This window comes from Quercus lobata, chromosome 8, assembly GCF_001633185.2.
Source record: "Quercus lobata isolate SW786 chromosome 8, ValleyOak3.0 Primary Assembly, whole genome shotgun sequence".
Taxonomy (NCBI): domain Eukaryota; kingdom Viridiplantae; phylum Streptophyta; class Magnoliopsida; order Fagales; family Fagaceae; genus Quercus; species Quercus lobata.
Genome location: NC_044911.1, coordinates 42,779,347 through 42,805,802, shown reverse-complemented (window position 1 = coordinate 42,805,802; position 26,456 = coordinate 42,779,347). Strand labels below are relative to the sequence as shown.

The 26,456-nt window shown below is 34.0% G+C and overlaps 1 long non-coding RNA gene and 1 pseudogene across 1 annotated transcript; one reads left to right on the top strand and one right to left on the bottom strand.

The window, feature by feature from the left end:
- Positions 1–1,379: 1,379 nt before the first annotated feature.
- LOC115955310 lies at positions 1,380–2,586 on the bottom strand. Its single transcript, XR_004084092.1, has 2 exons — positions 2,032–2,586; positions 1,380–1,926 (listed from the first exon to the last, which is right to left on the bottom strand). It is a non-coding gene; the product is annotated as an uncharacterized LOC115955310 (long non-coding RNA).
- A 7,100-nt stretch (positions 2,587–9,686) lies between these two features.
- On the top strand, positions 9,687–25,623 carry LOC115955308 (annotated as a pseudogene).
- Positions 25,624–26,456: the final 833 nt, after the last annotated feature.

Below are 26,456 nucleotides of genomic sequence, written 5' to 3'. Positions count from 1 at the left end.
AAATTTGAAGTCCCACACAAGTGTTTAGAGATAGGATAGGAGAAACTCTAGAAAATTTAAATATTGTAGAGATAAGATAGGAGAAGCTCTTGAACACTTTAATATGTTGGAAGCATTTAAGAGCAACTTAATCTATTTGTCTTGCCACAAGTAAGTATATTAAATTAGTATTTATAAACTAGAGTAAGTAAATCTATAACCTTCCTAATTAATTGTTATATGCATAACTCCAAACACTTATCCATGCCACCAGTTTTGTTAATTTTATACATATATATCTATATAATATATAATAATATCTAAAAGTTGAAGCGTAATATCTATTTTTGCTACTTGCTACACTTCTATTGAACTATATTGGCTATATCACCATTTTCTTTCCATCAGTTAAAAAAAAAAAAAAAAAACTCTTCTCCTCCCTTTTAGTCTGCACATATTTTTACACTTTTTCTATCCCTTCCTTTGTTTCTTTATCTTTCTAGTTTTCACTACTCTTTATTTTACTATTACACATCTTTTATCATTTTTTCTTATATTTTGACTCTTCTTTTCTTTATTTTATTTTGTATATATTGCATATCATTTCTCCCATTCAATTTATTTTTTTCCCATACAAGAACTATAATTTAGCTCTCCTCTCTCTCTCTCTCTCTCTCTCTCTCAAAGTCTTATTTCTCCTCTCTTATGGCTTAAATTGGATTTTGATTTGGGTTAATAATTAGCTTCTTTGAAAATAGGAATTTGAGTTTATATCAAAACATAATCTACATAGTTATGAATTTGAATATTCTTACCAATTGTTATGGGATTGTAATAGTACCGGATCAATTCATCTTTGTTTGGTTTGTTTTTCTTAATTTTGATCTTGGTTTTTTCATTTTGGAAGAGCAAAGATTCTAATGAAGCTGAGGAGTATGATTTAGATTATGTACTAGGAATGCCCACAAGATATTCTATTGAGGATTTGCACACCATTATGGGGAATTTCAAGAAGAAGCTCGGTGAAGGTGGATTTGGCACAGTTTTTGAAGGGATTCTAATTGACAACACTAAAGTTGCTGTCAAGTGACCAAGTCTTTGTAAATTTCACTGGAACAAATAGACAACAAAGCTAACAATAGCTGAGATGTTATTGCAGAATAACCTACTCAAACCCTTAACTAGCACTCACTCTAAATAAATTAACAAAAACATCATCCATATGAGATGCAATATCATCTTCTCTAAGCCACACAGATTTTACTGAAAAATTATTTAATGATATAAATAACTAGGGGCTCAGGAAAATTAACTCTCAAACACATTTCCACCAGTGAATGAAACAAGACTCCACATAAACGATAGCTTGTGTTGGCATGAATATTTTTGGATAGCCCGTGCGTTGAAGAATCTTAATTTCTTGAGAACCAATGTTATACAAGACCAATGTCTTATTTTCATCAACCGGAAGAATCTCCTCATTCCCAAGAAGTTGTAGTGGCCTCTGAATTCCTAACAGGTGTCCTACAACAAGTTGTTTGGTCCAAGAATCCTCGACCCCATATTCAAGCATCACCCATATATCGATGTATTCATTGATACCATAAACAATACAAGCAAGGCAATCATTGAATACATCAAGAGTTTTATTTGGAAAAAACATATCTGGAAACCTTATTATTTGAAAAACCTCATGGCTCATGTCAAAGTACATAATTATGTGATGATCATAACTATCCCCGGGTTCGCTGTTGAGGAAACCGATCCAATGATGAACTCCATTAAAGTATATTTCATTACAACAAGAATGCAGCGTTGTTATGATGAATAGGGGTGCCAAATATTTGGGTCCAGGACTCAGCCCTTAGGGAGTAAACATAAAAAGAATTGCAGTAGTGTGATTGAATTTTCCGCAGATTTCTTCTTATGTTCGACAACTCGAACCACCTTGTTAGTCATTAGAATTTTGATCAAAACCAAATGCATAATATGATCCTGTTAGAACAAAATGAGCAGGACAATCAGGAAAGTTGGGATAGGAAACAACTTTACCTTTTCTGATAGCTGGATTCCATAAGACAAAGCCATAGTGGCCTCTGAATATACCAGCAATGCAAATAATGCCGTTGATGCAAGCAAACATGTTGGTCAGTTCTCTAACTGTGATCAAGCGACCCCTGTTGTCCCCCTTGAAGTCCACAATGCGGACTCCTCCTCCTTCATCAGGATGAGATTGCAAGAGGTATTTAAGATTCTCCTTTTTATCCCTGCTCTCGACCAAAATACTTGGATTTTTTGTTTTGGTTTGATGGTGGCGGAGGTGTTTGGCAATGAAAGTTGGGTTTTGGGCAAGAATAGACCATGACTTTTGAACGCACCTGAAACGTAATAGCGATTTAACTGGAAGCCTTACCAGGATCTCTTCCAACAACTCTTCCGGTAATGATAAATTCTTATTAGAGCTTACCCTTAATCTGCAACTTCTCGACCTTCAGCCCCACCTCCACTTCGAACTCGAATTCGACATTTTCGATTGACTACTGCTAGTATTCCACTGAAAACCCTAATTTTGAAATCCCTGATACCTATTACTCCGTATATAGTAATATACTCCTTTTCTCCCTAGTCGGCTAGTCCGTTGGGTCGGCCATCGATATTTTTATTTATAGTGCGACTTACCCCTTTTATCATAGAGTTGACCGGGAGTTCAACTATTGTGTAAGTAAATGGAGGCCCAATTATGTATTCAAAAGATTTCACAAAATAATAATAATAATAAAATAATCCATATATCTCTCTCTCTATATATTAATACCATTCAGAAAGTTTGTTATTATGTTAAATGAATGGGTCTTGAACCTTGAACAATCCATTTCAAGTCTTGCATCCTTGAATTCATTACTTGTGAAACCCAAATTGACTAAATATAAATCAAATCTTAGGTTTTTATTTTTTTTCAATCCCTTTAGCCTTCGAGCTTCCAATTGTCTTCATTACACAATGCACACCTCAATTTTTAGATCGACACTGATGCCAACTCTTTATCATCAACCATCACCAACTTGCCATCTTCAACTCATCATAATGGGATGAGTCACATCACTCTCTCCATCTCAAGCTCAATCTCATTTCTCCCTCTTTCTTTGTTTCAATCACAAAACTTTGATCTATGTGTGTGTTTGTGGTCTCATCTCTTACTTGTTAAGTTAATGTGTTCTTTGGGTTTGTGAATCATTTCAATTTCTTTCCCTATTGTTTGATTTCTCTCTTTCTTTGATGTTTTCCTTCAAATCCAATGAAACGGACCCTTGCAACCAACAAGTTGATAAATCTAGTTATGACCAACCACTTTGTCAACAAGAAGTCAGAGATCCATCTACCTGAATTGATCAAGTCGACTGACAAGTTGATCTCAAACCCGATCCGAATTGTTTTGTGGTACAATTAACCCTATAAATGAATTATGGAAGAAGCACTTGATAACATAGGATTTGAAATTTATAGCATTTTGTTGATTTAGGTCTTAATTGATATTCATCTCTCAACAAAAAGTCTTAATTGATATTTTTTAAAATTTTTCAATGAACATTTCTATGTTTCAATGTTCAAATCCTCTCTCTCAATTATTAAATTATAAAAAATTAATATAAATGAAAAACGTTTTTTTTTTTTTTATCAAGGGAATATAAATGAATAAACTTAACTCATAAGAAAAGGACAAAAAATGTAAAAATCATATGGCAATTGGGTGCTTAAAACACGACCCTTCATTGTTTAATGTTTACCGAGAATCTCCATGGCTTCGGTCTTTTGGGCTGAATGTCTGAGACTCCTTTCTGGAAACTTGAACTTCGACTCTTACCTCACAAACACTTATACTTGTGGAATGACCACCGAACCAAGGGTGCATGGTGGTGATTCTTCCCTTTTATTACTTACCTTAGACTTTAGAGTTTGGACCTCAGTCACCAAATCCCATAATGTCTCGAATCCGATCACACCAAGTGGTCCCCACATTCCCTCAAAAAACAAAAAAAAAAAACTTTCAAATTTCAAAACTAGTCCATTTGATTCAATTATACTATTAAAGTAAAATCAAAATCCAAATTGAATAATTTTCACAACTTCTCCTCACATTTGTACAGTACACACCATATAGTAGACCCCACCAATCCCAACGGTACACACCGCCTGCACTATATCTTTTCTCCCCTATTCTAAACTCTTATGGCCTGTTTGGAAGTTAAAAAAAGGAGGGAGAGTAGAGTAGAAGGAGGGAGAGTAATTCAATTACCTTGTTTGGAAGTTTTTTATGGAATGAGGGAGAGGAGTTTGGAGGGGTTTGGAGGGGTTTCAACCACCTCTAACCCCTCATTTTTAATTCTCTCAAATTGGAGAGATTTGGAAGGAGAGTAGAGTAGATAAATTATTGACTAGATAAATTTTCTAATTTGCCCTTTGTAAATTAACAAATTACAAACTAATTATATAAATAATTTTTGTTTGTTTCCGGAGAAAATTTGAGGTGAATGAAAAAAAAAAATTGAATCTCATTGTTGTTTCTCATCTTCAACTCCTCCAAACCCTCCGGCGCCGGCGGCGTCATCTCTCTGGACAACAGAGGTGGAAGCGAACACATCTAGTATAGCTCTACCACAAATTCTCGTCGCCACAACACCGAGGGTCCAGAAGGTTCTACATGAGTTGTTCAAGAAGAAAGAGACTTCGATTTTGGTCCGAGTTTGGAGAGGCATGGACGAGTTCGCCGAGTTACAGGCCTATATTATGCCTAACGACTTGGTCTCTCAGAAGAAGCAGTACATACTTAGGTCCATTGCTAACCCGAATTACTCTGTCGCATTCTTGGATCGGTTGGAGTCCGATTGCCTTCAGCTCCAAGGTGAGTGAGTGTGACTCGTTGGTTTTGACTTTGCCATTAACTCAGTTATCGTTTTCATACTCTGTTCATGATAATAATAATAATAATTGTAGTTGCACGATTTTCCTGGCCCAAATTCGTTTGATCAGGCCCTGGCCCAAAGCGCAACCCACAATAAATATTTGTAGAGGATGGGTCAAAGAACTTGGTCTTAGTGAGTCTGTTCGGTCTGATACATGGAAAGCATTGTTACAAAAAAAATAAAAACACCAGAATGGATCTCTCACGTATAAGTTTGTTTCTTTAGTTCCTCATACAGAAATTTTCGTCCTTGGATGATATCTGCAAGGGCAAGACAGGATGCCTCACGTGAACGCCAAAGCCTCGATCCACATTGTATTAACAAATCATCAATAATGAGGTCCAAGTTTTCATCAATGGTTTTCTTTGAGTCTGTTACTAGTGACTTCCAGATGTGGGCCATTGCATCCTGGACATTTTTATTAGGATGCAATGGCCCACATCTGGAAGTCACTAGTAACAGACTCAAAGAAAACCATTGATGAAAACTTGGACCTCATTATTGATGATTTGTTAATACAATGTGGATCGAGGCTTTGGCGTTCACGTGAGGCATCCTGTCTTGCCCTTGCAGATATCATCCAAGGACGAAAATTTCTGTATGAGGAACTAAAGAAACAAACTTATACGTGAGAGATCCATTTTGGTGTTTTTATTTTTTTTGTAACAATGCTTTCCATGTATCAGACCGAACAGACTCACTGAGACCAAGTTCTTTGACCCATCCTCTACAAATATTTATTGTGGGTTGCGCTTTGGGCCAGGGCCTGATCAAACGAATTTGGGCCAGGAAAATCGTGCAACTACAATAATAATAATAATAATAATAATAATAATAATAATAATAATAATAATAATAACAACGATGATAATAATAATAATAATAATATTAATATTAATATATATATATATATATATATATATATATATAAATAAAGAGAGAGAGAGAGGTTTTCAGTGAATCTTGTGAATTATGGTTATTCAAATCCTGGCCCAACAATTTATAAATAAATGGTTTGAATTTTGCCACGTTGTCATTGCATTTAATTAATATTTATTATTATTATATTTAATACGTTGATTATATGAAAAAAAATCTTGCACCATTCATTTTAACCATGAATTTTCATGCACAAATATATATATATATATATATTTTTTTTTTTGTAATTAAAATTTATGGGTCTAGACAAGGATTTTTACTCTTTTTTTAGTTTTTAGGTATATACTTTTTTTTTTTTATGTTTCTCTCCAAAAAAAAAAAAAAATCACTAACATATTCTAAGATTCATTTTCAAATAGGGGTAAATTTGTCTATTTAAATCATTTTATTTCCTCTCTATCCTAATTTTTAAAACATTCAAATAAGAGGAACGACTAATTATCTCCCTTCTCCCTTACTAATTTAAAAAACATCCAAACAAGGTAGAGGGGAATGGTTCCCCTCTACTCTCCTCTCCACTACTCTCCTCCCCTCTACTCTCCTCTACTCTCCTTCCTCTCTAAACTTCCAAACAGGCCATTAGACTCTTGTCCCTTGCACTAAACTTTTTAACTAAATTCTTGTACCGTTTGGCAAATTCAAAAAAAATCTATCTCTATTATTTATATTCCTTTTTTTTTAACTTTCTGTTATTTAGCGTTACCTTCTATTTCAATTCTAAAGTCAATATATCATATTTTCTTTTGTTGCTTGCTCTTACTTTGCTTTTTCTTTTTTTTCTTAGAGCATTCACATCCTGTTTTTAAAAAATATCTCATTCTACTATCTTTAAAACTACTTTAATCTTTAAAACTACTTTATTTATTATACCATACAATTTCACAACACACCCAACTTCCCAAACTCTATTTCTTTTGTCACTTTATTTAAATATTCTTTTTATTCTTCTTTTACTATTTCTCTCTCTCTCTCTCTAGGCAACCAGGCTCCAGCAAAACCCATTAAAAAATTGCCACTCACATCCCATTTAACCCACCAAACACTGACCAACAACCACCACCACAACCACCACGCCACCACCATGCCAACTCATTAAAAAAACCACCACACCCACCAACAACAACCACCACAAGAACCACCAACAAGAAGAAAAAAAAAACATACACACAAAAAAACCGCCAAAAACTACTAGACACTGGCCACAAAAACCACACCACCACCAAGAGAAAAAATACACACACACACACACAACAACCAAACAAAATCCATAACCCATAACCCCAAGCCACCACTGTGACCCAAACCCAACACACCCCACCCTCCATGACCTAGACCTATAACCACCGCGACCCAAACCCACAACCCACAACCCACCACACCTCTGCCACTAGATCCGACTCATGGTACCCCTTAGCCAGTAGATCGATGGAGAAGCTTTGATCTCTGATTTCTACTTCGTTGGCGTGGAGGCCCAACCACTAGAGATGTGAGGGAAGAGATAGTGAGAAAGAAATGGATCTGAGACTAGAGAAAGAGAAAGATAGAGGAGAGAGAAAGAATAAAAGGTATTAAAAGAATGAAATGAGGAATAAAAAAGAATATTTTATTTTTGCAATTGAGTTATAGTACCATCATAAATCTAGGATGGTACTATAGCACAATTGTAAATTTTTTTACAATTAGAGCATTCACATCAACAATTCTAAAAAATTTAGCATTTACCATCTCAAAACCCAATTTTATAACATATAACACACCACTTTACAATACAACCTATATCAAAACTTCTATTTTTTTTACCATTTCATTTAAATATTGTTTCTTTATTATTTTTCAATAATTTTTTATTTTTCCTCTCTCCTCTGTCTCTCTCTTTCTCACAGCACCGCCGGTGCCACACTACCACATCCACATCCATATCCACCCACAACCACAACATCCACTCACTACCACCAATCACAGCAAAAAAAAATAAATAAATAAAAAATACCTCCACCATCGTCGCCACTAGTAAACCCACCACCATCGGCCCACCACAAACCATACCCATCCAAAACCAAATCACCAACCCACCACCTAGAACCAAATCACAACCCACCAAAATATGCCCAAATCAGATTCCCTATACAAACCCACAACCTGCAAATCGGAACCCAAGGCATGAGAGAGAGATAATCATAGATTTGAACCGGTAAGGGTGAAAGAAGAGAGAACGGAGAACAAAGATGAAAGAAGTAAGAGAGGAAAGAGTGAGAAATGAGAAAGAGCCGTTGGGCTGGGTGAATAAAAAACCATTTTTTATTTTACAATACAACTACAGTGTGCTCTCAAAAATGAGAGTGCACTGTAGTAAGATTGTAAATTTTATAGCATTTACCAGTTTTGATGGAGAGTGTTTTTTGGGGTTCAACTGCTAAAAAATAGGATTTATAGCATATAGGAGGCTTGATGCGAATGCTCTTACAATACCAGGTAATGCATCATTTTAGTAGTTTCATGCTAAAATTTAGCACATTCAAATTTTTACAACTCCGAATATTGATGCTCTTAGTTGGGCAAATTACAATAAGCCCACATGTGGTTTGGTCCATTTGCACCTGGCCTACCCGTGGTTTAAAACTTAATACTTTACCCACCTGAAGTTACCTTTGTTAGTCTTCTGTTATTCACCTCTATTAAAAACACTTTTTTTTAAGACTAAAACAAATTTAAAATGAATCAAAGAGTTAGGGCTTGATTTTTTTTGAAAAAAGGATGAACATTACAAATGAAATTCCAAAACAATTACAAATCAAATTATTTGAAATTAAAAGTAATACAAATCAAATGCCTACATATCACAACAAATACAAGACAAGACAACACAAGATCAGAGAGAGAGAGAGCCCACATATCACAATAAACACAAAACAAAAGTTCCACCATGGGTATGAATTTGGTTTAAAACAAAGAGAGAGAGGGAAAAGAGGGCGAAGCTTGAGGTCATGGGCTCGATGTTGATTAGAGAAAGTAGTGAGGGTTTAAGAGAGAAATCATCGCCAATAGAGATCGATGAAAGCAGAGACGACCATGGCTCCAGTGAAGCTTCGGCCATGGAGGTCGGTGGTGGATCAACCATGGGTTCTAGTCATGGTGGTCTTGGAGACCGGTGGTGGATCCATCATGGGTTCTTGTTATGGTGGTTTTCGAGATTAGTAGTTGATTGGCCGGTGAAGTCTTGGATTTGCTCTTCTCTCTCTCTCTCTCTCTCTCTCTCTCTCTCTCTCTCTCTCTTTATGAGCAGGTGCTTGTGTGTCTAAAACTGTAGGATTTTTGAAATTTAAGGTTAATCATGTATATAAGTGTAGTTTGTGAACACTTTTTGAATTTGTATTTTACTTGGATTGATTGGCTTAGGAATGTTCATACTAGAGGAAGTGTGTTCTTCAACCAAAGTTTTACAAATTTTAAAAATTTGTTTTTAGATCTTATTTCTCTTATTGTTTTATGTATTATTTTGTTTTAGGAGAAGAGAGACATAAAATATGAGAAAAATACATATTTACCCTAAGAGAGGTTGATAACAGAAGACTAACTTATATAACCTTATATGCTCGAGTGGACAAAGTGTTAAGTTTTGAACCACAGACAGTACAAACGGCCAAGCTATGGTGGTTTTACTGCAATTTGCTCTTCTTAGCTGGAACTAGTACGTTCGGGAAAAGTCTAGGGTTTCGATCGTCAAAGACTGCAATTTTCGAGCTTTCTCTTCCCTTCTGTCTTTGGATTTTAGGTGAAAAAAAAAGAGTGAACGACATGACAACAATGGAGAGCTTGATCGGATTGGTGAATTGGATTCAGAGAGCACGTATTGTGCTCGGTGACTATGGCGGTGGAGACAAAGCTTTCTCTTCTCTCTAGGAAGCTCTTCTGTCACCGTCGTCGGTGGCTAGGTCCCCTCTTCTTCTACGGCTTAGTTTATTTATTTATTTTTTGTAAAATTTACGAGATACAGAATTTTGTAGCAGAGAATTCATGAGATATTTTCTAGAGAGAGAGAGAGAGTGAAAGAGAAGTTTATTAGTTTTTTTTTTTTAAAGGAAAAGAGAAGTTTATTAGTAGAAAGTGAAAAGTTTCATGTGAGAGAGGGAGGAATTTATTAGCAAGGAAAACTGATTTTCTATAACTTTTTAGAGAGAGAGAGAGAGAGAGAGAGAGAGAGAGAGAGAGAGAGAGAGAGAATTTTGACGCAAAGAAAGATTAGGAGTCTGGAGTGATTTTCTTGAGAGAGTATGAGTTTTGCTAGAGAGAGAAGATGAGTTCATTAGAAAAAGTGAAAGTTTTCATTTGAGAGAGAGAGAGAGAGAGATATTTCAAGTTTATTAGTAAGGAAAAGTAAAAAATTTGAGCTGAATTTTTGGTCTGATTGGTTTATGGTTTGAAATGAGTGCAAAGTTGGGGAAAATCATCGGTGTTGGAGAGTATTGTAGGGCGTGACTTTCTTCCAAGAGGATCAGGTTAGTTCTTTTTTAGATTCTCACTCGTATTTCAAAAAATAAAAAGCTTTATTCATTTATACTGAATTGTTTGTTTTCCTTTTGGTTATTTTGCTAATTGTGATGAATTTGTGGTATTTGGACTTGCTTTGACTGTTGCAGGGATCGTCACAAGCAGCCTTTGGTGTTGCAGCTTCACAAGACGGATGAAGGAACGCAGGAGTATGTCGACTTCCTTCACATCCTGAGGAGGAAATTCTCTGATTTTGGTATGTGATCTGTTTCCTCTTTTAGTGAATTACGTGTTTCATAAGTGCGATGTCGATTTCAGTTTTGTAAGATAAGCCGTAGTTGCTCGAAATAAGCTACAAATGGTTCTGTTTTAACTCTTAGCTTCATGGAGGCAGTGTTACATAATGAATATTAATTGGTTTCAGTTTTCATGGGCGATAACTATGTTCCATATTATGTGAGAGATGATGTAAGAATATGGATGAGACATAGTAGATAGTTAGTATTAGCGCCTTTATGAAAAATAAGCATTTGGTCTTCATTAGTGAATTTGGAAATTTTGTTGAATTCTAGCTAGTATTAGTGAAGTTTTATGAGATTCAACTAAATTTTTTTGCCTATAACTAATAAATCTCTAGCAGCTATTTGAAACTTTGAAAGCATTATTGACATGTCCTGTTTATGGGAATTTAGGGTTACCCTGCCTACTATCAACTGGGTTAAAACTTAAAAGCCTCTATTTGAAGCTCAACTTTTTATTAGCGACTTAGATAGAATGAACATGTTTTATTTTTCAATGGGTTTACTCTGACCTGTTTGTTGTGAAAGGAACTGTAGTCTAAGCTGGACTTTCTTGCTTTAGAAATTATTGTCCAGCTGTTATGCTTGCCTCTATTAATATGGGGGTACTTCATGCTGAAGCTGTCAAGTGACTCTCGAATCAAGGAATGTGATTTTCTTTAAAAAGAAAGAGAAAAAAATAGTGGTTCAACACAGGTTGCCAAGGGTATTTTTATAGAGGAAATTTATCTTTTGAATAAGGTTTTGTGGGATTCAGCTCCAATTTTGGGTAATATGTTTACTGAAACTGGTTTGGTATTTCACTTATACCTAGTCAATGGTTGTGTTGCATGCTAAATATTGAAGCACTGCTTTCCATGTGTTCAGTGGTAGACTAAGGGTGCGTTTGAATCGACTTCAAACCAATTCCGGAAATCAATTTCCGGAAAATTCTGTGTTTGGCTGTCACGGAAAATATTATTTTCCGGAAATTGATTTCCTGTTGACCGAAATTTTCAGCCTTGACCACGGAAAATGATTTCTGTCTTCATTTTCACTTCAATTGACTTCCGGAAAAAGAGAGAGAGAGAGAGAGAGAGAGAGAGAGAGAGAAGAGAGAGCCCAGATCAGAGAGAGAGAGGGACGATCGCGCCGACGAGCGCACCGCGCCGACGAGCGGCGCGGTGCACAATCGCGATCGTCGATCGAGCGACGCAATCGACGATCGCGATCGACGAGCACAGACGAGCGCGCTCGTCTCTCGTCGATCGATGAGCGCGCTCGTCCATCGCGATCGTCGATCGACGAGCGCCGCTCGTCGGACGAGCGTTTCGCCGGATTTGATGTATTTTCTGGTAAACTAATTAAACGAACCAAACACCAAAATTAATTTTCCGTAAAATGAATTTTGTGACAGCCAAACACATGAAAACGTTTTCCTTTCCGGAAAATAACATTTCTGGAAATAGCATATTTTCCGGAAATGATTTTACGCGAACCAAAAACAGCCTAAGTACTTTGTTTTAAGATTTTAGAAAGATGCTGTCGGTCAAAATTTGCTAACCTTTCATAAGCCATGTTGGAGGCAAAGGGTAATCTAGTCTATTCCAGCAGTTATAATTTATATCTGGTTGTCTTTTACTCCTTGAGATTGAAAAGTCTTTAGAAAATGGGATGGATAAGTAATTCATCAAAAAAAAAAAAAAAAAAAGAAGAAGAGAAAAGGATGGAGAAATTATCACAATGTTGGGCTTTAATCATAGCTTCTTCCTTAAGGACCTTGTATATATTTGGTCCCATAATTTGTGACCAGACTAGATAACCTTTTTTGTTTTTTTTTTTTATATTTATTTTCAGGCTTTGTCAAATGCTTAATTTAATATTTTAAAATATGCCAATGTGCTCTAGCTTAAACCGTATTTCCATCTCCCATAAAAATGGGTGGTGGATAGTGGCAGTTTCATAAATTTTGTTCAAGGTGTTCATTAAGAAATTTAATAAAAATAAAACTTGAATACACTGACATAAAAAACCAGTCGCAAATACATAAAGTTTTAAAATTTCCTTTTGCAAGTTTTTCATATTTTGAAATTGTTGTATGATAGCTTCATTATTAATACTATCAGCTACATCTTTTTCAATATACACAACAAAGTAATCATTAAACTACTATTCTTCCTTTCAATTACCAACATCTTACCTAAATAAGTAACCATATAAACAAAATGCATCATCTTTTTTTATGATATGATCCAACCAATATTTTGTATTCTTTAAACTAATCAGGTTTAAATCAACGCAATATACCACTAATTTCTTTTTTAGGGAAATCATGGCTAAGAGGTTGACAAGAACATCTTTGTAAATATGTTCTTTTTATTTTCTTTCGATCATTAGGATAAAAAGATGAGACATTTTCTCAAAACTGAGGATCTAAAAGAAGATTATTCAAGTGAATAACGAATGTGCTTAGAAGATAAATTTTGCAATAAAAGTGATTTCCTTATAAGAATTTTGTCCATAATGCTAACAGAAAAATAAAGGGTAAGCTACAAATTCATTCAACATTTTCAACTTAGGCATTAAACCGTTACATTAATCATGTTCAATAAAATATTGAGGTATTATTTTAGTGCATATGTGTATATACAAGATATATCACATAAATCTAATAAACTCAACCTAAAGACTAAAGCAAGCACTAACTGACTAGCTATTGGAAAATATGCATTTTTTATATTAAAAAATAGCAATTTTAAAATATGTCTTTTGAAAACACAATTTAAAATATCATAATTAAACATTTGATTTGGACTTTTAGGCTAATTTGTTTATTTGGACTTTTTTGATAAAAATTACGTTCACAATACTTTCACAACAAATTCTAATTGGCAATTGTTATTAGTTCTAATTTACATATCATTAAAATTGTTTTTTTGTCCACCGATAACAATCTACCACTTAGGATTTGTTATAAAAATGTTGAGGACATGTTGTGAATATAGCATTTTTCACAATTTTTTGGTTAATCTTCAATGAACCAAAATTTTGGAGAAGTCAAATTTTATTTTTAATGGGAAAATTTTATTTAGGATTTTTTTAGGGTGGTCAAGTTTTTTTTTCTAAGTGGTCAACAACCCATATTAATTTGGTTTTTCATTTTTTTTAAAGCATAATTTTTTTTTTTTTTTCCAAGTTGAGGGTGGTCTTGTGACCACCCTCAATTATACATGGTGCTGCCAGTGGTGAAGGATGAGGTCATGGGTTCAAAACCCACTAGGTGCTTGTAAATTACCAATAAAAAAAACTTTAATAGCTTAAAGCACATTATTTTGTAAGGATTTCCGGAATTATTTTCAATTTGATTGCCTATTCAAATTTACTTTTGCCTTCTGTGGGAATTGGCATGAGTTTAGACTTCTCCTCCTTGACTTGCTAGTATCAACATTCTTCACTGTATAAAGAATTCTTTGACATTGTTTATTACCTTCTATATCTAAGAGGAAAATGATGTTGGAGCTGATATTTTGCCTTCTGAGTTTTCTGTACAGCCCTTGTTTGCAAGGAGATTCAGGATGAGACTGATAGAATAACCGGGAGACAAAACAGATTTCTCCTGTTCCTATCCATCTCAATATCTATGCTCCAAATTTCAAAATAGATTTCTCCTGTTCCTAGACAAAAAGATTTCTCCTTATTACTTTTGTTTCAAATTTATTAGACATGTTATTTTGGGTTACTTTCTTTTTAAAATGTCCTTGGGAGTTTTAGTTGCAATTATTGCTCCGTTCAGACTACATATATGATTTTCATTTGTCATTTGTGGCAAGTTATGCTATGTTGTATTAATCTGATGAGGACAAGGAAGGGCTTAAGGAAAAAGAAGATTAAATATACAAAGATTCAAGAATTGTGGTCTAGTTTTGATGTTGGACCTTCTTAGCACCTATGATAAATTATTTTAGTTATTAATGTTGTGTCTTTTAGGTTGAGAAGCTGCTAGATCAGTGTTAATTAAGTTCTATTAGAATAAGAGTAATTTGGTAATTTCTAGAAATCTGGAATGGGCTGTCCTTGGCCATACCAAAGGCCCATAAGTGTTATTTTATGTTTACTTATTATTAAGTCTTTTATTTAATTATTATTAGTATTCCTATTCATTCTAGGAATTGGTTATTTAGAGTTGAAGTTCTACTAGGAAAAGGATAACTATAACCTTTTTATAGTCATGCTATTTCAGAATATAATGATTGATTAACAAAATTCAGCAGCTTATTTCAAGCTTTGTTTGTGTGATGCAAACTTCTCCGATGTGTGATGCCAAGGAACCTAGGTGTGATGCTTAGGAAGACCTAGGCGTGATTCCTAGTGTTTTATTTATGTTAATTGTTTTGTTTATGCCCTGTTTCAGCCCCCAAACAACTGTTAACATGCATTCTTTTCTAACCTAAACTCTTAAACATCAATCCTTATTCAAGAATTTATCAAGAACCTAGTATAGTATTGAATTTTTAATGGTCCTGCATCATAATCACCAGTGCTAGATATACTTCCACAGAATATGTTTTGCTTCATCTGGAAAAGCCACGCTTTTTGCAATATAATCTTAATTTGTTTGTATGCATGACATTTTTATGATGCTTGTGTGATACCAATTCTTTGCAATTTTAAGCACAGCCAATATTTTTTTCCTTCAATATTAGTTTATTGCCTTGACATAATTTTAAACTAAAAGAAGTTATAGTTTGACTGAAAAATTAGATGTTTACTTCTCCCTAACAATCCAAAAAGCTGATGCAAAATGCACTAATGTGTATAAATATTATCTTATGCATGAAAAACAACTAGTCTCTGCAATAGTTGCTTAAGAAGAAAACATTGTATATATGTATTTGTCACTTGAGTAAGGCTGTTTAGCAGTAGTTTGAATTGTGAAATCTCACTATTTAGCTTCTCTTTGCATATTAGATATCATTTAACAAAATCATTTAATGGTTTCTTCGTCATTGGCTCCCATGTGCATGGTGTATTTTGCATTTATTAAAGGAAAGGAAGAAAAAAAAATTAGAAGGTAAAGAAAGATAGACAAAAATTGGTTTCTGTGGGTTTTGAGGAGTGTGTGTGATTTCTAAAGATTTGCATTGGTGCAATCCTGAGTATTGTGTGATCTCTAAAGAATAACTATTGGTTATAATACCCGGGACATTATTTTCACTTATTTGATGTGTTCCTTGCTTGCACTTAAATTTCATTTGCTCCTAATGTCTTATATCGGGTAATGTTGCAAAGCATGAAGTTTGAATAAATAGTTGTTATAATTCTATTCCCCATGTTTTAATATATTTTTTAACACTTATTCTTGTTTTCCTTCATTTGGTAGTTGTCAACTTAACCCTGATTGATCTACCGGGTTTAACAAAAGTTGTTGTTGGTATGTTATGTACTTGATTAAACTTCTAGATTATATGATGATTATTTTCCATTCATTAACTAAGATAGTTGTTCCTTTTTTTCCTCTTTCCAGAGGGACAACCTGAAAGTATTGTTGAAGATATTGCAAATATGGTTCGAACTATTATTGAGAAGGTAATGGGACTTTTCCCCCTCAAAAAGGGTACATCAGTGTGTAATGACTAATGAGTGGAAGGCCCTTTCATTTTGGTGATCTTTTCACTACTACAATTTACTCTACTCTTTTAATTCTTTTAAGAACCCTAGCTGGTAACAATTCCCCCCTTTTCCCTCCAATTTAACAAAGTCAATTTTATTAAATATGAGAATATGGTGCTTCATATATTGAGGTCTAATTTTTCCGTGACATCATCAACAATGGAACTTCATGGGAATCAGTGAAAGTAGTTATTAAGATATTAATGAATCCCATAGGACACTTAGCATATTTTGCTGATTTCTTAGGCACAACTTAAGGAACACTTAGTGCCATATTGATAGGCTCATTTGAAAACATGATTGTTACAGGCAAAACTACAAATTACACACTTTAAATTTGACCCTTTTTTTTAATTCAATCCTCTATATTTCAACGAGCACCTCCTCCCATATAGGTGCTAGTCCTATTGTCCAGTTCCAATCTCTTGTTGGTTTAAGTTTATTTATTTATTTATTTAAACTTTCCAAAATGATGTTGTTTTGGTAGACTTAGGATGCATTTGAGAACAACTTATTCAACTAACTTTTTATTGAAAGTACTGTAGATAAAGATAAAAACTAGCTAGCTGAAATAGTTCAATAGGATTAGGGTTGGCCCAAGGCCTAGGTAATTTAGGCCTACGCCTAAGGCCCCACCAAATAAAAATTCCCCTTAGGGAAAAAGGCCCAACTTCCCATGGTTAAATGCCAAATTTTATAAAATTATATATATATTTTAAAGGTTGTGATTTTTTTTTTTTTTTTTTTATATTAATGGTGTTAAGGATACTACAAATTTTACTATTGACTTACGACTTACAAATTGCTATGTTATTAATTACAAAAAAAATGATTCAAACATTCATTAGTTAAATTGATGAAGTTCATCATCGAGAGTCAATGTCATATTATATTTTGAACATTTTATATTACTTTTAGTGCATTTTTCCTTTTCATTTCTATTAAGACTCTAAAAGTACGAGACCGATTGAACCCTAAGCCAATTAAACCCTAAAATGTTTCAAAAAAAAATTGCAAATGTGTTAAATTATCAATTATAGATTAATCTCCCCTAATAATTTGAGAGTTGAGACTTTAATTTTTGTAAAATGATATCCTACAAAGCCACACCCCAAATAATATCTACATCTCTCTCTCTCTCAAAAACAAGATATAAAATTAAAAATTAGATTACAACTTTACTTAACTATGCATCGTTATATATCCAAAATAAAGTATCTTTTTTAATCGTAATATATTTCTATTTTTTTATTTTATTAATATTTATGGTTCAACTATGATATTCAATTCTCTATATGAAATTAACATTAGTTTAGTTGGTATCATTCATCAAATTATGTATTTAACGTACCAAATTAACCTTGATTTGATTAAAATTAAATAATTTTGTTTAATTAATATTTACATATTAAAGGTTCCGCATAAGTTTTTCACCTTAGGCCCTAAATTATGTTGGGCCGCCCCTGAGTGGGACTCATAAATAGTACCAAAATGTGCAGTGGAACTCATGAATAATAGCAAAATAAGTAGAATAATAGTAAAATAAGCTGACTTTAAACTCTAATCCCAAACGTAACCTTAGTGTCCGTTTGAAAACAGCTTATTTAACTAAAACTAAAAACTTTTTGCTAAAAGTACTGTAGATAAAGCTAAACACTAGCTGAAATAATACACTGGAACTTATGAATACTATCAAAAAGTGCAATGAAACTCATAAATAGTAGCAAAAAATAAGCTAAATAATAATAAAAAAAATGGCGTTTTTCAGCCAATGCCAAACAGTGAAGATTCACCGTAAGTGGATGGAGGGTTGAAAAAAAAAAAAAAAAAAAAAAAAAAAAAAAAAACGACTAAATTGAAACTAGGTCAATGGGTGTAATTTGTAAGTTAGTCTTAATTATATTTATGATTATCACATGTTCTGGATCGTTGTTTTGTTCATGTAGGATTTGATTTATCAGAATGAGCAGTTCTTGATCTGTTAACATTGTTTATATATCATGTAGCTATCGCACTCTAGATTTGTGATCTTATTCTATGAGCTTTTTACATTTTTATGCTTAAAAGAACTGTATAGGTATGGGTGAGGGGATAATAATGAATAACAAAGTCTTGGATTGTCGCAACTATAATTGTTGCATGATGTACAATAAAACTAATTGTTTCTTCTTTGGATCCTTGTTCTGCAATTTGTTTTTATCTGCTGAATTTTTTAATAGTTTTCCCTTCTTTCTCATTCTCTCTCTCCCCTTCTAGGCAAGCCATTTTGTCCTCAATTAGAGTCTAAAGCCTTCTGTAATTGTCTCGAGTTAATTTTCTATCCTTTGGTTTTTGTAGCCTAATTGTATCATACTCGCAATATCTTCAGCCAATCAAGATATTGCAACATCAGATGCTATCAAACTTTCTAGGGAAGTGGATGCTAATCAAGGGAGTCAATACCGTACCGGAGGCTATACTGGTTTGGCCAACGGTATGGTATATTTCGGATACCGGTCAATACCGATGTACCGTTTCGGGTTTACCACAAAATAATATAAATATATATATATATATAAATATATATATATTCATAACATTTAAAATAAATAAATTTAGTATACTTTTAATAATGTTTTTACTAGTATATTTTTTTTGTAATTACTAATATACTAATTAAGCTTATAAGTTATAAGTACTAGATAAGAAAAAAAAAATACAAGATGAAGTTATGGTGATGTCACTGACGCGTTTGGGTAGGGAAGTTGTTAGTTGTCAAAGGTGAAAAAAATTAAATAATATAAAAACTATGGCTTCAAATGAAAGAATCAAGAAACAATAAATGTTTTCTTATCTTTTCACTCATAGATACTGCTGCATTTTTTACTTTTTACCTCTCCACACGTTTCACTCTCTCTCAGTCACTGGCATTCACATCTTTCAATAAGGAAACTATTGCTGAGTCTTTTGACATCTTTCAATAAGAAAACAATAAATACATGTCTCTCTCTATCTCAGTCACACTTTTCTCCACACGTTCCTCTCATCTTTTCACTCTTTTCTTCTCCACTTTCAAATTTCAAACGATTTTAGCTCTCTCTTCATAGCTTTGTCTTTTGAGCTGTCAGTTTTGTCTTGTTCCTCTCGTTCATATTGTTGCTTGTGTTACCGTCCATCACCACTCAAGATTCAGTGAGAGGCCGTTGGCTTCAATGAAAAAAGAGACGGTGAGTGCATGAGGTGATTATAACTTCATTTTGCAAAGCTACTGTGCATTTTTCTCTTTCTTTATGCTGGATTTTCTTAGCTTACTCAGTTTTTCACCATCCTGCCCTTGAAAAATGTCAAAATTAACCAAAAAAAAAGCTTTTCACATTTCGTCCCAATATCCATTTACCGGTCGGAACGGCCGGTACAGCCAGTATTTTTTCCCATACGAAACATAGAGGTATTCTGTACCGGATTGCTGACTGGTACGGTATATACTGGCCGTACGGTACAGAATTGACTTTCTTGATGCTAATGGTATGTTTATGCTCTTTTTGCAGAACTCTTGACTTGTCGCTTGGTTTAGCTTTCCCTTATGAATCCTATTTGTAAATTGCACAGGAGAGAGGACATTTGGTGTGTTGACAAAGTTGGATTTGATGGACAAAGGAACTAATGCATTGGATGTAAGATCTCTCTCTATCTCCCTTAGTCTCTTTGTTTGTGTGAATAACCCCCCACCTTTATAAATGGATTTTGTTGATCAGGTATAGCTTAGCTTTTAATTATTATCTAATTTATTTGCATTTAACTCTCAAAGTGATTGGGATCAACATTTCATTGGGTTGAATTGTATTCAGAATAGAACCGTTTTTTAGCGTATACATTTGTCCCCTTTTTTGAGAAATGTTCCTTGAAACTTTGCTATAACATTTTAATTTTGCAGCATTTCCTGTGCATTTTCTTGGTTCAAAATTGCTTTGAAAAATATAAATGTCTTGGTGATTGTTTGGATCCGGATGAAAAAGATAGCGCGTCTGTGTTTGGCGTTTTTCTCTTTATTTTTTGGGATGCACGTATTTCAATGGGTAGGAGACAAAGTTCATTTTTCACGCACTGTTCACACACGGTTCACGGGACCCACAATCATTTTATTCAGAAAAAAAATTTTAAAAATGAGTCTCACGATACTATTCACACATTTAAAAATTATTTTGTTATAGTGTTTTCAGTTTTCAGCAAAATAAGTTATATCCAAACAGACCCTTAATATGTTTATTTTCTTTGCCTCTTACATAATTTATTTGCTCTCTGGTTATTGAAGGAAGATCGTTTCATTTAATCATCCTTGGGTTGGAATTGTTAACCGTTCCCAGGCTGACATCAACAAAATTGTTGACATATTAGTTGCGAGGTGCAAGGAGTGGGAGTACTTTGCAACCAGTCCTGACTCTGGACACTTAGCCAGTAAAATGGGTTCAGAGTGTCTTGCAAAACTTCTCTCAATGGTTTTTTCTTGTGCATCTTTCTTGCAAATTAAGATGATGTTTGTATAGGATATTAAACTGATGTTGTGATCTTGATTCTAGCACTTGGAGTCTGTAATTAGGGCTCAGATTTCAAGTATAACATCTCTAATTAATAAAAGCATTGAGGAACTTGAGTCGGAGATGGATCATCATGATAGACCTATTGCCGTTAATGCTGGGGTGAGTAGCTTGAAGCTGTTGTAAATTATTATTATTATTATTATTTATTTTTTTTTTGGCGTGTAAAGAAGATGCTATTTGTGCTCTCCTTAACTGACGTATGATGTTTTAGGATCATTTGAACACTATCTTGGAACTTTGCCATGCATTCGACCGGATTTTCAAGGAGCATTTGGAGGGAGTGTAAAACATCTTTCAGCTGCTCTTCCAACCATAATCTTTCATGGTTTTTCTAGCTTCAGCTTGATTTGCCACTATGTTTTAATTGTGATTGCAACTATGTTTTAATTGTGATTGCAATGCCTATAATGATACTGCGTGTCTTTGGAAATTTTTCTTCCTTTTTAAAATTGGGTGGCCTGGAGGTGATCAAATTTATGGAGTCTTTGACAACCACTGCTTTAAGGAAGCTTCCATTTGATGGGCATCTTTCAAGGGCCTGACCATCACCACCAGCTATTTGAGGGACCCCTGAGCAAGGTTACTGGTGCCTAATTGAGGGATCACTCAACTATTTTAGAGGTCCCGCTGAAGCTTCTGTGGATGCTACAAGTTGTCATGTTTTTCGTGCTTTCTGTTTGTCAAGTTTCTTCTGGAATGCATTTCCAAGACTGCAGTAAGTAGTCAGAATCAAATTGGTAAAACTGATCTTGCTCTTGTATTGTAGGTTCACTTTGTTTTAAAAGAACTCATGAGGAAATCAATAGCGGAAACTCAGGTGAATTTTCATTGAAAATTAGTGATTAGTTTTTCCTTTAATTAAGTACTGATGTTTATTCAATGAGAAATAGGATTTATATTGATGTTTGTGACCATATAGGAGTTGAAGCGCTTTCTAACTCTGCAAGCTGAAATAGCTGCTGCTGGTGGTGAGGCCCTTGAAAGGTTCCGTGAAGAAAGTAAGAAGACAGCTGTTCAATTGTTGGACATGGAATCTTCATATTTGACTGGATTTCTTTAGAAGACTTCCCCAAGAGGTAGAGAAAGAAGGAAACCCTGCTGGGCCAGCCGGCACACCTATAGACCAGTACACAGAGGGGCACTTTAGGAGGATAGGCTCAAATGTGTCCTCTTTTATGTGGGCACGGTGTCCGAGACACTTAAGACCACAATTCCCAAGGCTGTAATCATTGCTAGATATTAGATGTATTGATTAAACTCCATGATACAAATAACATGCCTTTATTTCAGGCTAGGCAGCCCGCGGAATTTTTGGATGAATTATACAAGCCTGCGAAAGGGCTCGAGTCAGCCAGAGATGAGATCGATTCTGTATCATGGGCACGTTGAGGTTGATTGGTGTTTGGCATTGCATTGTATTTGTATTATATAGTAATTGATGTAGAGATCAGATTCTTGCTAAATTGTCCTAGATTCTTGGATAGCTCTCTCTCTCTCTCTCTCTCAATCTTTATTCTTTTAATAATTTGTTCTGCAATTTTTAATAGTACTGTGTACCGTTTGTATTGCAAACTTGATTCTCCTTTTGTTTTAACACTAATATATTTATGTTTTGTAAATCCGTAGAACTTGCTTCCCCTATTGAAGTTATGTTTTAGGGAGACGTATAGATAATTGGCAAAAATTTCACTATGAGCATTGTTAATCTTTTTTACTTTTAGATTTTAGAAATCTAGATATCGGTGCCTAATCATGATTATTATTATTAATATTTTTAATGTGAAAGCAAGGGGTGGTGGCATGAAACAGTCATGAAGATGCATCGAATTAACAAAAGGATCCTCATACGATGCAAAACATATACATAATTACCACTTGTACAATCACTTCCATTCCTATAAAATAATATATAAAAATTCCATTACAAATCTGCTACAACGCCAAAAACTATTGTTTCCACTAAAACCCTCTGATCGGATGATCCCCTCCCTCAATTAGGGATGGTTACGGGTAGGGTGTGGATTGAGTATACCCATGCCCTACTTGAAATATATACCCATGGATACCCGAATAGCAATACCCATTAGTATCCATTCCCGACATCTATCCGGATTTATTATCTATGGATATCCATTCCCGACCTGATACCCATTTAATTTTTTATTTTAAATCCAAAACATTTTAACTAAAAAATAGCCAATAAATTTATCTTTAACAAATTGAAAATATATATCACTCAGCTCAAAACAAACCTCACACATAATATTTCAATTTACCAATGAAATATAATCCAAAATAAAATTCATCAGCATTACCAAGTATTAAGTATCAAGTATGATAGCTTCTCAAAAAAAAAAAAGTATCAGGTATGACCAAGAAATTGGTGGGGATTTTGGTCACCAAAAAATGTAGCATATCAAAACACATGCCAACACTCAACCAGTAACCATGGTATATAAAACTATTTGAGAAGCAACAAATATTGAAAACATGTTCTCAACTAACATGAAGGTCTATGGATAGTAATAAAAGTCTTCTAAACTCCATTATGGAGTATGTCATATGAAGTTTAGAAGACTTTTATTAACAAAAGTCATCTAAATTTGGGAAGATGTTGGTTAATGCTGATGCAAGAATTCTGAATTTGGAGTTATGCAACCCGTGCCAATTTTTAGAGGTGTATGATTGCTTAGGGGAACAGTGTGAGTTTAATAAGCATTTTGGTACTGAAGCTGGTTTGGCAAAGCTTGAGGTGATTGTTAATTTGAAGTAATAAAGGTCTTCTAAAAGTCATATGATTTTGAATGATGTGACCAAAAAAAAAAAAAAAAAACCCAAGCATTTGGGTGTCCTCTCTAGTTGATATAAAATATTATAATTGTCAATAACTGGCAAAATATTTTTTTAGTTGGCCAAATGTTGCCATCCAAGTACAACCTTGCTGAATTTGTTTTTGTTTTTTTATAGGCAGTATGGTGTGCTACGTGCGCTCCTATAAAAGGCTCAATTGCATTGATGGTTGTCTATTTGCAAGATTCTTCCATGAAGATAATATATCAACTTATGAGAAAATTAGCAAGTTTCAACCTCCACGAGTTATGAAAGAAACGTTGAAGTCGTGCAGCATTGAGGAATGTCAAAATATTATTGGGAAGATGTTGATTAATGCTGAGCCAAGAATTCTGAATTTAGAGTTATGCAATCCGTGCTAGTTTTTGGAGGTGTATAATTGCCTAGGGGAACAGTGTGAGTTTAATAAGCATTTTGGTACTGAAACTGGTTTGGCAAAGCTCGAGGCGATTGTTAATTTGAAGTAATAAAAGTCTTCTAAAAGTCATATGGAGTTTTGTACTATTAAGCATTACTAAGAAAAAATTCCTTAGTCTTCATATGACTTTTAGAAGATTTTTATTACTTCAAATGAACAATCGCCTCAAGCTTTGCCAAACCAGCTTCAGTACCAAAATGTTTATTAAACTCACATTGTTCCCCTAGACAATCATACACCTCTAAAAACTAGCATGGATTACACAACTCCAAATTCAGAATTCTTGCCTCAACATTAACCAACATCTCCCCAATAATATTTTGACCTTCCTCAATGCTGCACGACTTCAACTTTTCTTTCATAACTCGTGGAGGCTGAAACCTACTAATTTTCTCATAAGTTGATATATTATCTGCATGGAAGAATCTTGCAAATGGACAGCCCTCAATGTAATTAAGCCTTCTATAGGAGTGCACGTAGCACACCATACTGCTTATAAAAAAAAAAAAAACAAATTCAGCAAGGTTGTGCTTGGATGGCAACATTTGGCCAACCAAAAAAATATCTTCCCAGCTATTGACAACTATAATATTTTATATCAACTAGAGAAGACACCCAAATGCTTGGGTTTTTTTTTTTTTTTTTTTTTTTTTCAAAATATTTATCACGTAAACGAGAATATTCTACCATTTTTTGAGTTTTGATCACTTTTATTATTTGGTTTTTGAACTTTTATGTGGGTAATTAGTGTTTGATTTTGTTCAGAGTAGTATGTAAGTAGACTTGACAAAATTATTTTTATAAAAACAATCTTGTAAGTGCACGTACACAATACTCCACACAAAGATAAAACCCTCCTTAATCACATAGAATTCCAAAAATCAAGTAGTAAAAGAGATCAAAACTCAAATATTAAAACATTGTCGTGCATCTGACAAATATTTTGTTAACATTATTTATTATTTGAGTTCAGTACTCAATTAATGAAGAATGTTAACAATACTCAATTACAGAATCACAGCATGCAACTTTGGAAGTTTGTCAAATGAGTGGGTATTTGTTTGAGTGGGTCTTTGTTTGAATGTGAGTGGGCTGGCGTGGAAGTGGTTATTGGGCCAAATAGATTCGGATTGGGCTGTTGTTGGGTTCAAATTCAGTTTGCTGGCTTTAATTTGCACACACACGGGTTGGGCTTTGTGGAATTATGTGAGCTGATGGGCTTGAGTGTAAAAGGAATCTTGAGTTGGAGCTGGGTTTAAAGGTTAGGCGGCTGCAGTTTTTTTTTAATGCGTGGGTTTGGGCATTTTTAGTGGAGTGGGCTTACGTGGTTTTTAGTTTTAAATGGCAGCGGACCCAAATAAGTCCAATCCGGCCTAAACACAAAACCCCAACAACCCATCTTATCTTATCCTTATATTTCTTTTTATTTCATGAACCCAAATAACAATCAGATGATTCAGATTATGGAGTCTTTTGGGTTAATATTGTAAAATTTAAAGTTTATTTGCGTTATACGAACTGTTCAAAGATAATTGGGAATTTGAGGAGAGAGAATGAAGAAAGAAGAGAGAGAAAATCTTTGAATTTCGGCAATGGCATTGCCGAAATTCCACTGCCCAATTTTTCCAGTCCTGTGCGTCCGAGTGTGGAGTGCTCTTAAAATAAATAAATAAAAAAGCAATGATGGCAATGTCATTGCCGAAATAGGGGAATAATTTTTTTTTTTTAGCAATTGTGGTAATGGCATTGCCAAAAATGGAAAAAAAAAAAGTGGTTTCGAAATCTCTAGAAGAGTAAAAAACAGATTTCATATCCACAATATTTTTACAATAAATTACATATAATTAGTTATTATTAGTTAAAAAAATTGGTGACAATTAATTGTGGCAATGCCATTACCGAAATAGGAAAAAAAAAATTGTGATAATATCATTGCCGAAATAGTGAAAAAAATAAAAATGACAAACTACTTGAAACAATTACATTGCTGAAATAGGGAGAAAAAAATCGGAAATACCATTGCCCAAAAAATATTTTCCCCTATTTTGGCAACAATGCCGTAAATGAAAAAAAAAAAAAAAAAAAAAAAATAGAAAACAGCAATGGGATTGCCGAAATAGGGGGAAAAAATTTTCCCCCTATTTCGGCAATCCCATTGCTGTTTTCCTTTTTCTTTTTTTTTTTCTTTTTTTCACAATTACGGCAATGGTATTGCCGAAATAGGGGGAACAATTTTTTCCCCCTATTTCGGCAATCCCATTGCCGTTTTCTTTCTTTTTTTTTTTTCATTTAC